The sequence below is a fragment of the Triturus cristatus genome, chromosome 1_1 (genome assembly GCF_964204655.1).
Source record: "Triturus cristatus chromosome 1_1, aTriCri1.1, whole genome shotgun sequence".
NCBI classification, from domain to species: Eukaryota; Metazoa; Chordata; class Amphibia; order Caudata; family Salamandridae; genus Triturus; species Triturus cristatus.
In genome coordinates, this window is record NC_140579.1 from 71,329,747 (window position 1) to 71,344,770 (window position 15,024).

The window sequence follows — 15,024 nt, forward strand, 5'->3', positions numbered from 1 at the left end:
CAGGGAGGCAAAGAGGTGCTCCCTGAATCACACAAATCTTGGACAAATGTTGAAGCTGGGATTATTGTAAGTAGGAAAACCAAAGGGGATGATGGACGGAGTGTTGAACATTGCAAGCACTCACCCCCAGTCAACTGATCTGGGTTTAATTCATCATCCCCTTTGGTTTTGCATTATTGTAAGTAGGTCCAAATGTCCCAGGGTCAGCCATTAGTGTCTGCACTCTGCATTCCCAAACGTCATGGAGAAGCACACCCTCTCTTAAATGTGCTGTAACTCGGTCCTCTTGCGGGTGTTAATCTCTGGCATCTGTCGCCTGACTGTATTTATTTTGCGCAACACGCTATAGTGTTGCCACATTTATTTGTAACCCTGTCTCCTGCCTGGAACGTTTCTTTTTTCGTCTCGCATTGAGAGTTTCTTATTGTTGATTTAATGGATGTCTGGTATGTGTTTATTGCCAGCGGTTTTTATTGTTGCATAAAAGGGCAGGTATTTGGTCTGCGGTATTTGTATAGTTGAACAGCAACTGGACAGGCCTTTCTTGGCAGAGATTCCCTCAAATATGAGGGGGTGGGCGGGCCGTTGTCCCCCCGGGGCACTATGTAGGTAAGATAGCAGTGGGTGAACTCCGGGTGCTACTCCTGTTCTAATAAGAATACCAGAAATTGTTGGTAGAGAAGACCAGCTTGGTGAGTTCAAAATATATTTAAAAGATTGAACAGATTCTTAAACAAACTTTGCATCCTTAATTTGTGTTTGAATACATGACAGACACCTTTGCTTACCATTCGACAACATTCAAAAGCATGGCTCAGCGAGCCATAAGTAGGTGGTCCTCGGCAGGTCACTGGGTTAATCCTCGCCCTTGCAGGCTCATCTTCCCAGGGTTATTATATTCGATGATACAGACACCAGTTACATACAGTGCTGCAAGCCGACGGAAGTGTAGAATGAACCGCTATGTTAAAACAAGTCAATATTTATTATTTGAGCACTTAAGTAGAGTAATTAAAATAGGGAGCAGCAGCCAGGATTATACATCAGGGACAGCTCGAAAGGACAACTTTCTCTCTGTCCTCGAGAAGAGAAGGGGCATGGTGACATATCAGCTGGGCCAGCCTCCTATTTGCATATTCTCGAGGGCTTTGTGTAAAAATAAAGTATTAGCAGCTGTTAAGACGTGCATTTTTAGCCGCTCCACGTGAATTCTAATGGCGCTGGAGGGCTTGGAAGAGGGAAGACCTCCTCGCGGTGAGAGCCAGGCGCTGGCGACGGCAGGGGAACAGATTGGGAGGAGAGGGGAGATGTGGACTGGGGCTGCCAGCGAAGGAAAGGGGTGAGGGCATCGGAGAGTGCCAGGGGTCGGCGCCAGGACAGAGCGTGTAAAAGAGCTCAGTGGACACCTCCGAGGGTTGCATTAAACTGTGGAAAGGGGTGAGGGCATCGGAGAGTGCCAGGGGTCGGCGCCAGGACAGAGCGTGTAAAAGAGCTCAGTGGACACCTCCGAGGGTTGCATTAAACTGTGGAAAGGGGTGAGGGCATCGGAGAGTGCCAGGGGTCGGCGCCAGGACAGAGCGTGTAAAATAGCTCAGTGGATACCTCCGAGGGTTGCATTAAACTGTGGAAAGGGGTGAGGGCATCGGAGAGTGCCAGGGGTCGGCGCCAGGACAGAGCGTGTAAAAGAGCTCAGTGGATACCTCCGAGGGTTGCATTAAACTGTGGAAAGGGGTGAGGGCATCGGAGAGTGCCAGGGGTCGGCGCCAGGACAGAGCGTGTAAAAGAGCTCAGTGGATACCTCCGAGGGTTGCATTAAACTGTGGAAAGGGGTGAGGGCATCGGAGAGTGCCAGGGGTCGGCGCCAGGACAGACCGTGTGAAAGAGCTCAGTGGACACCTCCGAGGGTTGCATTAAACTGTGGAAAGGGGTGAGGGCATCGGAGAGTGCCAGGGGTCGGCGCCAGGACAGAGCGTGTAAAAGAGCTCAGTGGATACCTCCGAGGGTTGCATTAAACTGTGGAAAGGGGTGAGGGCATCGGAGAGTGCCAGGGGTCGGCGCCAGGACAGAGCGTGTAAAAGAGCTCAGTGGACACCTCCGAGGGTTGCATTGAACTGTGGAAAGGGGTGAGGGCATCGGAGAGTGCCAGGGGTCGGCGCCAGGACAGAGCGTGTAAAAGAGCTCAGTGGACACCTCCGAGGGTTGCATTAAACTGTGGAAAGGGGTGAGGGCATCGGAGAGTGCCAGGGGTCGGCCACAGGACAGAGCGTGTAAAAGAGCTCAGTGGACACCTCCGAGGGTTGCATTAAACTGTGGAAAGGGGTGAGGGCATCGGAGAGTGCCAGGGGTCGGCGCCAGGACAGAGCGTGTAAAAGAGCTCAGTGGACACCTCCGAGGGTTGCATTGAACTGTGGAAAGGGGTGAGGGCATCGGAGAGTGCCAGGGGTCGGCGCCAGGACAGAGCGTGTAAAAGAGCTCAGTGGACACCTCCGAGGGTTGCATTAAACTGTGGAAAGGGGTGAGGGCATCGGAGAGTGCCAGGGGTCGGCGCCAGGACAGACCGTGTGAAAGAGCTCAGTGGACACCTCCGAGGGTTGCATTAAACTGTGGAAAGGGGTGAGGGCATCGGAGAGTGCCAGGGGTCGGCGCCAGGACAGAGCGTGTAAAAGAGCTCAGTGGACACCTCCGAGGGTTGCATTAAACTGTGGAAAGGGGTGAGGGCATCGGAGAGTGCCAGGGGTCGGCGCCAGGACAGAGCGTGTAAAAGAGCTCAGTGGATACCTCCGAGGGTTGCATTAAACTGTGGAAAGGGGTGAGGGCATCGGAGAGTGCCAGGGGTCGGCGCCAGGACAGAGCGTGTAAAAGAGCTCAGTGGACACCTCCGAGGGTTGCATTAAACTGTGGAAAGGGGTGAGGGCATCGGAGAGTGCCAGGGGTCGGCCACAGGACAGAGCGTGTAAAAGAGCTCAGTGGACACCTCCGAGGGTTGCATTAAACTGTGGAAAGGGGTGAGGGCATCGGAGAGTGCCAGGGGTCGGCGCCAGGACAGAGCGTGTAAAAGAGCTCAGTGGACACCTCCGAGGGTTGCATTAAACTGTTAATTGAGAGGTGAGGGAGGGAGGGCGAAAGAGAGATAGAAAGGGGGAGGGAGATAGAGAGACTTGATGGAACGACGGAAGCGGGGAACGCGCTGCTTTAAAAAAGCTGCAATAATAACATGCGCTCCCATTACATAAAGTTGTCTCCAATCCGTGAAATAACCGCAGTGTAACATAGCGTCGTGCTTAATATCAGTGCCTGCAAAGTAGCTTAATCCCATGTTATCCAAACATCAAAGCGGTGAAAGTGGAAGCAATGGAGCAGAGCATCAAAGGGCTGGGTGAGAAGGGAGGGGGGAATGCAAGGGTCAAAGAGGCAGGGAGAGCGACGTAAAGCCATATGGCTGCTTTGCGCGCATGCACGCCTCGTGCACTGTAGCTCTATGCCAGGGAAGCACTTTCAAAAATCCACTTACAAAATGTCTCAAAGAGACAGCTTTCGCTGTCTCAGCGAGACCTAAAAACACCTCTTTGTATATCACCCAGCTATAGATAAATCAATTTATAATCCTGGTTTTTGACCTTACCCTTCATGAGGGTCAACGGGCAAGTAGGTAAAGTTGCTTGTTGGCTGGTAGAATTCCAAAGTCCTCCACGTGCCCCAAAGCCCTAGCCTAAAGAATAGTGTGGTGGACAAGGTCTGGACTGACCACCTGTCAGACTGACTATCAGACTGCTAAACTGTCAGACTATCAGAACATGCTCAATGTGTCAACCCTCCCATTCCTGAGGGATCTCCGCCTAGTGTACCTAGGATCGTAGTGCGATGGTACAGTTCCGCACCTGTGACAGCAGGAGGTTTGACCACCATAAGACTGTTCTCAAATACTTTAAATGTAAGAGGTGAAAAGATTGTTTGAGAAAACATTGATACTTAAATAAATCATTAGGTCTTAAATAACATGCTATGCTAACTTTTAATTTACTGTATTCAACCTGAATAAAAACATTATAGAAACTCTAAAACCGTAATAAAAAAAAAGATTGAGAAGTTATACTACATATCAATCACAAACCATTAAACTAGCTTTGGCCCGAAGGGCACCAGCTCAAAGAAAGTGCGTTCTCCCACAATGACACAGATCCAGAACCTCATAAAGTAAACGAACTTCTCATTTGCAAGGATATAACAGATCTGTGAACATAGTTTTTTCCAAGGTCTGTTTTGATACTAATATTGACTGGTAATGATGCAATTTCTGGGGAGTGAGGAGGGCATTCGTTCGAATTTGTGGGCGGTGCGCAGGTTTCAGTCGGAAGCTAATAACAGAAAGCCAGGCTCTTCAAAGCTGGGGGATCAGTGACATGATTCCTCCGAGTGCGTACTTACAGTGTACCCCATTGTATCAGTATGCCAGGAATGCAGGTCCACTATTTAGGTGAAATTTCCAATTGTCCCTTTTTCAAGGCATTGTAGAACTAATCATGCCCCATGCACAGAACGGTGTCTTGTTTGAAGGTAAGGTCTCTGTAAGCCCGGAAAGGATGCAGTGATGGTTAATCATATGGACACCAGGGACGGTTGAGAGAATTGTATTTCCATTCTACAGCTGGATTTAGATCAGACACCTGAGCCATGTTATACTTGGTGCCCAATGAGTTCAACGGGTTGACAGTAGTATCAGGTAGAGTTTAGTCAAGGGGCACAGGCCCTTTGTACCCGTGCCACTGTGGAGAAAGGCCCACAAGCTCTCCCCACTGAAGGGCTGAGAAGTGCCCAAAAGGACCCATTGCGTTTGTACTGTCTGGGACTTCGATGTAGGATACACAACACTGCATCATAAGTCCCCTACCCGAGATGTGGTGCACATAGTGCAAATGCTATGTTCTGCTGGAGCAATGGGCAATTGCCCCCCCCCCCCCCCCTTTAGATCTTTTAGCACATCCACAGAGATCTTCCTAGATCAGAGTCATGCTGCAAATTTACACAGGTAAGCAATTGTGAAACTAGACAACGAATAAACTTTCAACCAATTGCACCCAACAAAACAGCACATTGCAAAGCACTGCTTCCTCCAGTTTGATTGGTGAGAGAGAGAGAGAGAGAGAGAGAGAGAGAGAGAGAGAGAGAGAGGGGGGGAGGGAGAGAGAGAGTGTGAGAGAGAGAGAGAGAGAGAGAGAGAGAGAGAATGTGTGTGTGTGTGTGTGTTTCTTTTTACTTTGAGACGGGGAGGAACTGGACTATGCTAGCCAGCAGGAGTGGTTTCTTATCTGAGAACACCTGCGCACGGCACAGCTGACTGGAACCCCCTGCTTGAGGGCACCTTAAGGGCCTGGGCCTGACCTGGAGCCAAGAGGCCACCACGGCGTGTATCTTAAAATGTAAGCAATTGTGCCCCTCCTTTAGTTCCCTCTAAATAAAGTGATTCTCTTTTTACTAATGTAAGTCACCGACAGGGCATTGTTGCTATCAAGTGTTATTTAATGTTCCATACTGCATCTGAATTCCTATACCTATCTTACTCCTGAGATAAGCACTGACAGTCGTGAAGTGTTAGGTAAGAGGGAGTGGGGAGATGCAGGGATAATGATATCACAGCTATCTAAATAGTGAAGATTCATTCTAACGTAGCGTTTGGCTGCGCGGAATGCTACCTCTAAGCGTGACGCCTGGAACTCACTGAGCGTGACGCCTGGAACTCACTGAGCGTGACGCCTGGAATCGTATCCCTACGCGTGACCCTGACTTGGAAGCGTCCAAGGTGTTGGTGATGTTCAATCCAAAGCCATTACCTGCCATGTTGATGGATGCGTGGGGCACGGGGGCCTCTAGAAGCCGCGTCGGTGGGTGTGTTCAGTGAGGGGGGGACCCACATTACAAGAGCAGGGCAGTGTGAGGCATAAACCACAAGGGCCACGGCGACCTCGTCACACTGGCGCTGGAGCACCATGGCCCTACAGGCAGTGTGTGGGCTCAGTGAACCCCGGGGTCCAGCAGCTATCAGCCCTAGTGATGCATGGCTGCCTACGGCCTGCAGGGGCCTCGATGTGCCCCCAGGCTGCCGCCTTGAGTCCACACACGGCACCACCACGCTGGCCTTCACCTTCCAGCACGGGGTGATCGTGGCTGCAGATACCCGCGCCTCCTGTGGCCCCCTGGTGGCCTGTCCGTTCGCAGAGAAGGTCCATCCCGTACACAGTCACCTGCTAGCCACTACTTCCGGCAGCTCTGCCGACTGCGCCACCTGGGTGCGGGTGCTGGCGCGAGAGTGCCGCCTCTACGAGCTGCGCCACGGGCACCGGCTAACAGTGGCTGGCGCAGCCAAGCTCTGGTCGACCATGCTGTACCGTTACCGGGGCATGGACGTGTGCGTGGCCTCCACGCTGTGCGGCTGGGACCGCACTGGCCCCGCGCTCTACTATGTGTACAGTGATGGCAGCCGTCTGAAAGGGCATCTGTTTTCAGTGGGCTCGGGGTCACCCTATGCCTACGGCGTGTTGGATTCCGGCTACCACTACGAGATGTCTATCCCAGAAGCCTACGACCTGGCACAGAGAGCCGTCAGTCACGCCACGCACCGCGATGCCTACTCCGGTGGCAATGTGGACCTCTACCACGTGCAGGAAAGGGGCTGGATGAAAGTTGGCCGTCGGGACGTCTTCCTTTCCTATTACGGACTGGATGGATGAGAGGACGGCAAACAGGTCCCTGGTGAGGAACGCCAACGGGACTCCAATGGTAAAGACGATGAAGGCTAGAGGGGTGCGGAAGGATGGTCAGCAGGGCTCGAGCAAGGGAGACTGAAGTCTCTTGGGTTTAAGTGAGAAGTGTGGGGTGGGGGAAGGGGGGGAGGGGTCGGAGGGGCCCTTCTTTGAACATTCTGTGGCCTTCTCGTCAGGGACTTGTCTGTCGAAGAACGGGAGAGAGGGAGCGAGTCTTTTCTACCACGCACACACCTCATTCTTCCGGGGGCCCCACCATTTTGGATGATGTCACAGGAGAGGGCATTTTCGATGACAAACCCAACGAACAACAATAGGTGGCGGAAGCCAGGCTGCCACCTCATGGTCACCGTGCCAATATATGTTCTTTTTCCCCCCAAAAAGCCTCACTTTTCTCTTCTGTCAACCGCTCACAAACCTGACGGCAGCATTTTGTTAAATTCTGCCAGGTCTTACGGTTCTATTTTTTCTAATAACGGGTTGAACTCTGTTAATTGGTATTAATTGGCAGCAGCTTCCACGAGCAGGCGCCGCATTTTAATTCTGTCTTATATCATCATGCAGGCGTTTAAGATGAACACACCCGAGCAGGAGCGCAATCTCTAACACCGCAGAGGCTTTATAGTATAATGCTTCATGATTATAAATGTAAAAATATGTATATGCATTAATAATTATTTTTTTATATGGTGCCTGATGCCATTCTATCTGATAGGCACTGTTTTGAATAAGATATTTTTCTTAGGGCTCAATCAGTTGTGCTTGTTTTTATTCCAGGATGAAAAGCCCAGTTGGTTTTGCTGATCCGTGGCAGGAACAGTAAGCCACTGAACTATGGTATGCCAATGTATGGAATGGCAAGCAGCGCTGTAGGAGTTGTATCATTACCCCATACTATGCTCGATAATCACAGCCACAAGACCAGGGCCATGTACAGCCAGTGCCCGTGGGCAGGAGAAAAGGGTGAGTTGGGCCAGGCAGGGCCAGTGGCACCAGGACTCACGTCTCCAGAAGGAAGGCAGCAGGGTTAGGGTTCGATTGGGATAAACAAATCACCCCGGGCACGCAAAAAAAAGTGGCCCATATTTGCGGCTTGTTCCTTTCCGATAAATACTGCTTCAGTGATTTAAGTTTTATGAAAAGAAGGAGGGGGTGTTACTCTAATAGAGGCATGCTTTCTTGACTTCACTGCGATCAAAAAATGCAAATGTTGCCTGCACTCTGTGCACAGATTAGTTCACACTAGTGAACCACACCTGAATATAAGTGAGGCATCTTCTCAGGCACCCTGCCAACTCTGCATTCATTAATGGGCTGGCCCAGTAACAGGCTGAGAGTGTCACCTCCCTGGTAAGAGGGGGGTAACAGAAGCCCATATGCCTCCAGAAAGGCCGTTCAAGCCCCCACTGAGCCACTGGCGGCATCTGAACAGCACAGACAGCCCAAAGCGGCCAGCCCGCTGCCCAAAAAAGCAGCCCACAGCTGCAACTCCGATACTGGCCCATTGCCTGAGTGCCCGTCTTACCAATCCAACCCTGAGCAGTCTCATTCCATGGGCAGAGGGGCGCACCTTCCTCAGACAGGACTAGGTTGGGACACAGCAGCAAGGCGCATCCAAAGACCTCAGAAGAGGTCATCAAGGGTCTGCTATGTATGCAGGAATCCATGCATATCCCTTCCTTCTAATGTTCCTGTATTCTGCATCTCCACAGACCCTGCAGCCATCAGCCCAGTCTTTGCTCTTGCACCGCAAGTACAAACCATGGCTGTGCAGACTGTGGTGGGGTCAGTTGCAGCCCGGCTTTGCCATCAAGCCTCCACATCTCATTGATCAGCGAGGCTGCTCCTCGGCTTTGATATCAGTATCCAGGCAGATTGGGATTGCATTTATATAGCGCTTACTACCCCTGAAGGGGCGTTGAAGTGTTCTACTCTGGGCAGCGCACTTTGCCTGAACACAAGGTTAATGCTGAATCCAGTGGTTATTTGCTGGTGTTCACTACTGGGATTTGTCTTGTGCTCTGCGGGGGACCATTCCATGCATCCACTACTGTCTATTTGTGGTGTATTAAACTAGTAGGAGTTAGATGTGATCATTAATGGGGGTTGGGAGTACATGGGTTTATGCAGACGGTTGATGGGATTCGCAGATCAGCTAGAAGAGATTGCTAGGTTGCAGGGTATGACTTTCAAAGAATAACAGGTTATGATCTTCAAGATGAAGCACAATACAATAAAAGGGCTTCAGATGAACATACACATGGCGTAGGGTCGGCTGTACTCAAAGAGAGGAGCCCGCACAGGATGGACTGTAAGGAGAAAGGCATTCAAAGAAAACCGGCGAGGCCGCAATCAGGAGTCTTGAGACAAGGTCAGCATTTGCCATGAAGGCTTTTAGTGACATAGAGTATACTTTGGAGGCAGCATGCACTCAGAGGATCCGAACTACAAAAAGAGACATCATTATTTGCAGGTGAGGCCGCAATCAGGAGTCTTGAGACAAGGTCAGCATTTGCCATGAAGGCTTTTAGTGACATAGAGTATACTTTTGAGGCAGCATGCACTCAGAGGATCCGAACTGCAAAAAGAGACATCATTATTTGCAGGTGAGGCCGCAATCAGGAGTCTTGAGACAAGGTCAGCATTTGCCATGAAGGCTTTTAGTAACATAGAGTATACTTTGGAGGGAGCATGCACTCAGAGGATCCGAACTGCAGAAAGAGACATTATTATTTGCAGGTGAGGCCGCAATCAGGAGTCTTGAGACAAGGTCAGCATTTGCCATGAAGGCTTTTAGTGACATAGAGTATACTTTTGAGGCAGCATGCACTCAGAGGATCCGAACTGCAAAAAGAGACATCATTATTTGCAGGTGAGGCCGCAATCAGGAGTCTTGAGACAAGGTCAGCATTTGCCATGAAGGCTTTTAGTGACATAGAGTATACTTTTGAGGCAGCATGCACTCAGAGGATCCGAACTGCAAAAAGAGGCATCATTATTTGCAGGTGAGGCCGCAATCAGGAGTCTTGAGACAAGGTCAGCATTTGCCATGAAGGCTTTTAGTGACATAGAGTATACTTTGGAGGCAGCATGCACTCAGAGGATCCGAACTACAAAAAGAGACATCATTATTTGCAGGTGAGGCCGCAATCAGGAGTCTTGAGACAAGGTCAGCATTTGCCATGAAGGCTTTTAGTAACATAGAGTATACTTTGGAGGCAGCATGCACTCAGAGGATCCGAACTGCAAAAAGAGACATCATTATTTGCAGGTGAGGCCGCAATCAGGAGTCTTGAGACAAGGTCAGCATTTGCCATGAAGGCTTTTAGTAACATAGAGTATACTTTTGAGGCAGCATGCACTCAGAGGATCCGAACTGCAAAAAGAGACATCATTATTTGCAGGTGAGGCCGCAATCAGGAGTCTTGAGACAAGGTCAGCATTTGCCATGAAGGCTTTTAGTAACATAGAGTATACTTTGGAGGCAGCATGCACTCAGAGGATCCGAACTGCAAAAACAGACATCATTATTTGCAGGTGAGGCCGCAATCAGGAGTCTTGAGACAAGGTCAGCATTTGCCATGAAGGCTTTTAGTGACATAGAGTATGCTTTGGAGGCAGCATGCACTCAGAGGATCCGAACTGCAAAAAGAGACATCATTATTTGCAGGTGAGGCCGCAATCAGGAGTCTTGAGACAAGGTCAGCATTTGCCATGAAGGCTTTTAGTGACATAGAGTATACTTTGGAGGCAGCATGCACTCAGAGGATCCGAACTGCAAAAAGAGACATCATTATTTGCATGTGAGGCCGCAATCAGGAGTCTTGAGACAAGGTCAGCATTTGCCATGAAGGCTTTTAGTAACATAGAGTATGCTTTGGAGGCAGCATGCACTCAGAGGATCCGAACTGCAAAAAGAGACATCATTATTTGCAGGTGAGGCCGCAATCAGGAGTCTTGAGACAAGGTCAGCATGTGCCATGAAGGCTTTTAGTAACATAGAGTATACTTTGGAGGCAGCATGCACTCAGAGGATCCGAACTGCAAAAAGAGACATCATTATTTGCATGTGAGGCCGCAATCAGGAGTCTTGAGACAAGGTCAGCATGTGCCATGAAGGCTTTTAGTAACATAGAGTATACTTTGGAGGCAGCATGCACTCAGAGGATCCGAACTACAAAAAGAGACATCATTATTTGCAGGTGAGGCCGCAATCAGGAGTCTTGAGACAAGGTCAGCATTTGCCATGAAGGCTTTTAGTGACATAGAGTATACTTTGGAGGCAGCATGCACTCAGAGGATCCGAACTGCAAAAAGAGACATCATTATTTGCAGGTGAGGCCGCAATCAGGAGTCTTGAGATAAGGTCAGCATGTGCCATGAAGGCTTTTAGTAACATAGAGTATACTTTGGAGGCAGCATGCACTCAGAGGATCCGAACTGCAAAAAGAGACATCAATATTTGCAGGTGAGGCCGCAATCAGGAGTCTTGAGACAAGGTCAGCATTTGCCATGAAGGCTTTTAGTGACATAGAGTATACTTTGGAGGCAGCATGCACTCAGAGGATCCGAACTGCAAAAAGAGACATCATTATTTGCAGGTGAGGACGTGCTACATTAGTTACTTTTTGAGAGGCCCTAGAATCAGGCGAACAGTCTGTCCACTACTAGGCTACTGCTAGACCACTTCAGCAAGGACAGAAGATCAGGTCAAGGGGTTTAAGTGGAAAGTAATGGTTGATATATATATAGGATCATATTGGGAGCTTTAGGCTGTGCTTGAATGAAGCGATGACGTCATGATCAAAGCATTGTGGGAGAATATAAAAAGTTAGAAATACAAACATCGAATGCATCAAAATGGAGATTCTTTTGATGTGTACCCTTAAAGATTTCATTGCGGTATTAATTACAAAACAGAGTGGGACCCTCCTGTTTTAACATGGTTCATGATGAGGGCGAGGATATCTCCCTGTACCCCAGAGCCAGTGGGAATGCATTGTCTGCATTTCTGCAGCTGGAGGGAGGGACCCCGACACTGAAGGGAGGAGGAACACGCTTGGGGGCACCTTTAGAAATGCCATGAACCTTTTTGTTTAACAAGGAGATGCCAATAGGTCTTCCTGAGTATTGTCATTTGGTGGATGCAGGGCTACTTTTTCTGTTTTTCAAGTAAAGGAATTTTCTAGACCATGCCTGATCTATGTCTGACCCCGATTGCTGCTTCAGGGAGATCTCATACTTCATTGTGCCCAAGTTTAGGTGATCCAGCTTGGAGTCAGCCCCAGCACTTCCTGCTGCCAGAACATGACTTGACACAAAAGCTGTCTCTCCAGAGCAGCCTGAAAAGCATACCACTCCAATGTGCGCTTTACTGGAAGCACAATACTTTTCTGCATAGTTGAACATTATTGTTCAAAACACATTTATTATCTGTGTGCTTCATTAGAAGGCACTTTAAGATTCAAATTCCTAGACTTGAAAAACAGTTGCAAAATATTTGGAATTCTGCTAAACATTTATTACACTGTAAACAACCGCACCTTTGAGAACATGGCGAAATAAACATAGCGTTGCATGAATAGTGAAAGGTTTTATGACAAATAATGAATCATTATTTGAACCTTGCTTAAATTGTATTTTAATGTTTAGATTTTCATTTGACACTGTAGCTAAAGACCCTTGGCCAGGCCATTACATTAACATTATTTCTGCAGACTTTTCTCCTCTTTAATGCTTGAAAACAGCGATCAGTGGGCGAAAAGCGTCCATTAATCTTAGGCAGGCTGTTGTGAACTGCATTTCAGTCGGAGTTCATTGCTTAATATGTTCTGATTCCTTTCAGTTAGAAACATTTCTTTCCTTTAACCTGCATATTATTCAGCAGGTGGTGAATTATGTGGTAACTGTGGCAATCTACAATTGAAGGGTAAAAGCGACGACCTCTGAATCATGGAATTAATGAGTCCCTGATTATAAGTAAATACATGTCTGGTGGTTTGTAGGGCTGGGCGTAGTTGGCGTAGTGCCACTACGCAGAAATTTGGAAAAAATGTGTGGAAAACGAGCGCACGTCCTGAGGGTCCGTGTGCCCGGGACAGGGGTCCCTTGTGCCTGGGCAGGCTCCCCGATTTCCCCGTCTGGCTGGGTTGAGAAGCAGGGACCGGCCCCGGGGCCTGGGTTTCGGTCAGGGCCTGGGGTTTGGGAGCCCCTGTCCTGCAGCCTGCCAAGTGTCCATCAGCCCGGGACAAGGGTCCGTGGTGCAGAGTCCCGGAGACCTGCAAGGCTACATGGGTCACGGGCAGTCCTCCCCCGGGCGGCTGGGCCCCAGGAGCGCCTGCGGGTCTCCCATTGCCTGAGGCCCAGCATGGGGTCTCCGATCCCCCCTGAGCCCTGCAGCCCCGGAGCCCTGCAGCCCCTGAGCCCTGCAGCCCCCGAGCCATTGCAAGGGCAGGCGGGAGCCCTCCCGCGAAGGCTCGGGGCAGGCAGATTGGCGTTATTTCGGTCCCGGCCATCTGGTCGCACGCAATGCCTTCCAATGGGGCGACAGACGGCCGGGCCGGCCTGGAAGTCCTGATGAGGGCTCATTTGCCTCCCGGATCCCAGCCAGGGCTCCAGGAGGTCCGGCAAGTTCGCGCCTAGGGTACCCTGAGCCTCACGGTGTGCACGGGTTTCCAGAAAGAGGGGTAGCCTTCCTTCGGATTACTAGGGGCAGAATATGCCGGGACACCCCTCCCGGGCTGGCGGTTCTCTGCCGGGGACCAGATGGGCTAAGCCTGGGCAACACCTCCCTAGGCGTCCGGGGCTCCCTCCTCTGGCCCGCGGCGTGGCAAAGTGCCCGGGACGGGCTCCATGGTTCCCGGGCAGTCATCCCCCGGGCGTCCGGGCTCGAGACCTCCGGTGGTCCTTCTCCTGGCTTGAGTCCCAGCCGGGGTCCCTGAGCCCCCGGGAAGCAGAGCCCCCGAGCCCTGCGTGGGCAGGCGGGAACCCTACCGTGAAGGCTCGTTGGGTGGGCATATGAGAGTCCTTTCGGTCCCGGCCATCTGGTCGCACATCTTCCCTCGGCCATCTGGTCGCACGCAATGCTTTCCAATGGGGCGACCAGATGGCCGGGCCTGCCTGGAAGTCCCGATGAGGGCTCATTTGCCTCCCGGATTCCAGCCAGAGCTCCAGGAGGTCGGGCACGTTCGTGCCTAGGGTCCCCTGAGCCTCGCGGTGCGCACGGGTTCACAGAAAGAAGGGTAGCCTTCGTCCGGATTACTAGGGGCAGGGTATGCCGAGACACCCCTCCCGGGCTGGCAGTTCTCTGCCAGGGACCAGATGGGCTATGCCCAGGCAACACCTCCCTAGGCGTCCAGGGCTCCCTCCTCCGGCCCGCGGCATGGCAAAGTGCCCGGGACGGGCTCCATGGTTTCCGGGCAGTCATTCCCCGGGTGTCCGGGCCCGAGAGCTCCGGTGGTCCTTCCCCGGGCTTGAGTCCCATCCGGGGTCCCCGAGCCCCCGGGAAGCGGAGCCCCTGAGCCCTACATGGGCAGGCGGGAACCCTACCGCGAAGGCTCGGGGAGGGCAGATGGGAGTCCTTTCGGTCCTGGCCATCTGGTCGCGCCTATCCAGTCAGCCATCTGGTCCCGCGCAATGCTTTCCAATGGGGCGACTAGATGGCCGGGTTTGCCTGGAAATCCCGATGAGGACTCATTTGCCTCCCCGATCCCAGCGAGGGCTCCAGGAGGTCGGGTAAATTCGCGCCTTGGGTCCCCTCTGTCACCTCGTGTGCACGGATTACAAGAAAGGGGGGTAATTTTCCTCCGGATTAATTGGGGAAGGGTCAGTCAGACCTCCGTGAGGTCCGGCGATTCGGAAACAGAAGGAGGTAACACCCGGGCCCGCCCGCCTGGGCACCCAGGGGCCCGGTTACGCACCTGCCTCTCAGCCCCTTCCCAATGGTCCTTTTTCTCCGAGTTTGCTGGGTCAGACCTCCGCGAGGTCCGGCAATCCTGAGACAGGGGAAGGCAGCACCCGGGCCCGCCCGCCGGGGCCCCCAGGGGGCCGGGTACACACCTGCCTCTCAGCCCCTTCTCGATGGTCCTTTTTCTCTGAGTTTGCTCGGTCAGACCTCCGTGAGGTCCGGCGATTCTGAGACAGGGGAAGGCAGCACCCGGGCCCGCCCGCTGGGGCCCCCAGGGGCCCTGGTCTGCTCCTGCCTCTCAGCCCCTTCCCGATGGGCCTTTCCTTTGAGCCTGCTTGCCCCGGGACCAGGCAGGGATGT

At 51.6% G+C, this 15,024-nt stretch overlaps 1 protein-coding gene and 1 pseudogene across 2 annotated transcripts in view; both read left to right on the plus strand.

The window, feature by feature from the left end:
* The window catches only part of LOC146869455 (E3 ubiquitin-protein ligase TRIM39-like), a 193,281-nt gene that overhangs the window by 108,825 nt on the left and 69,432 nt on the right, over positions 1 to 15,024 (plus strand). The window lies entirely within an intron of this gene.
* Positions 5,985 to 6,794, plus strand: LOC146869456 (proteasome subunit beta type-11-like; annotated as a pseudogene).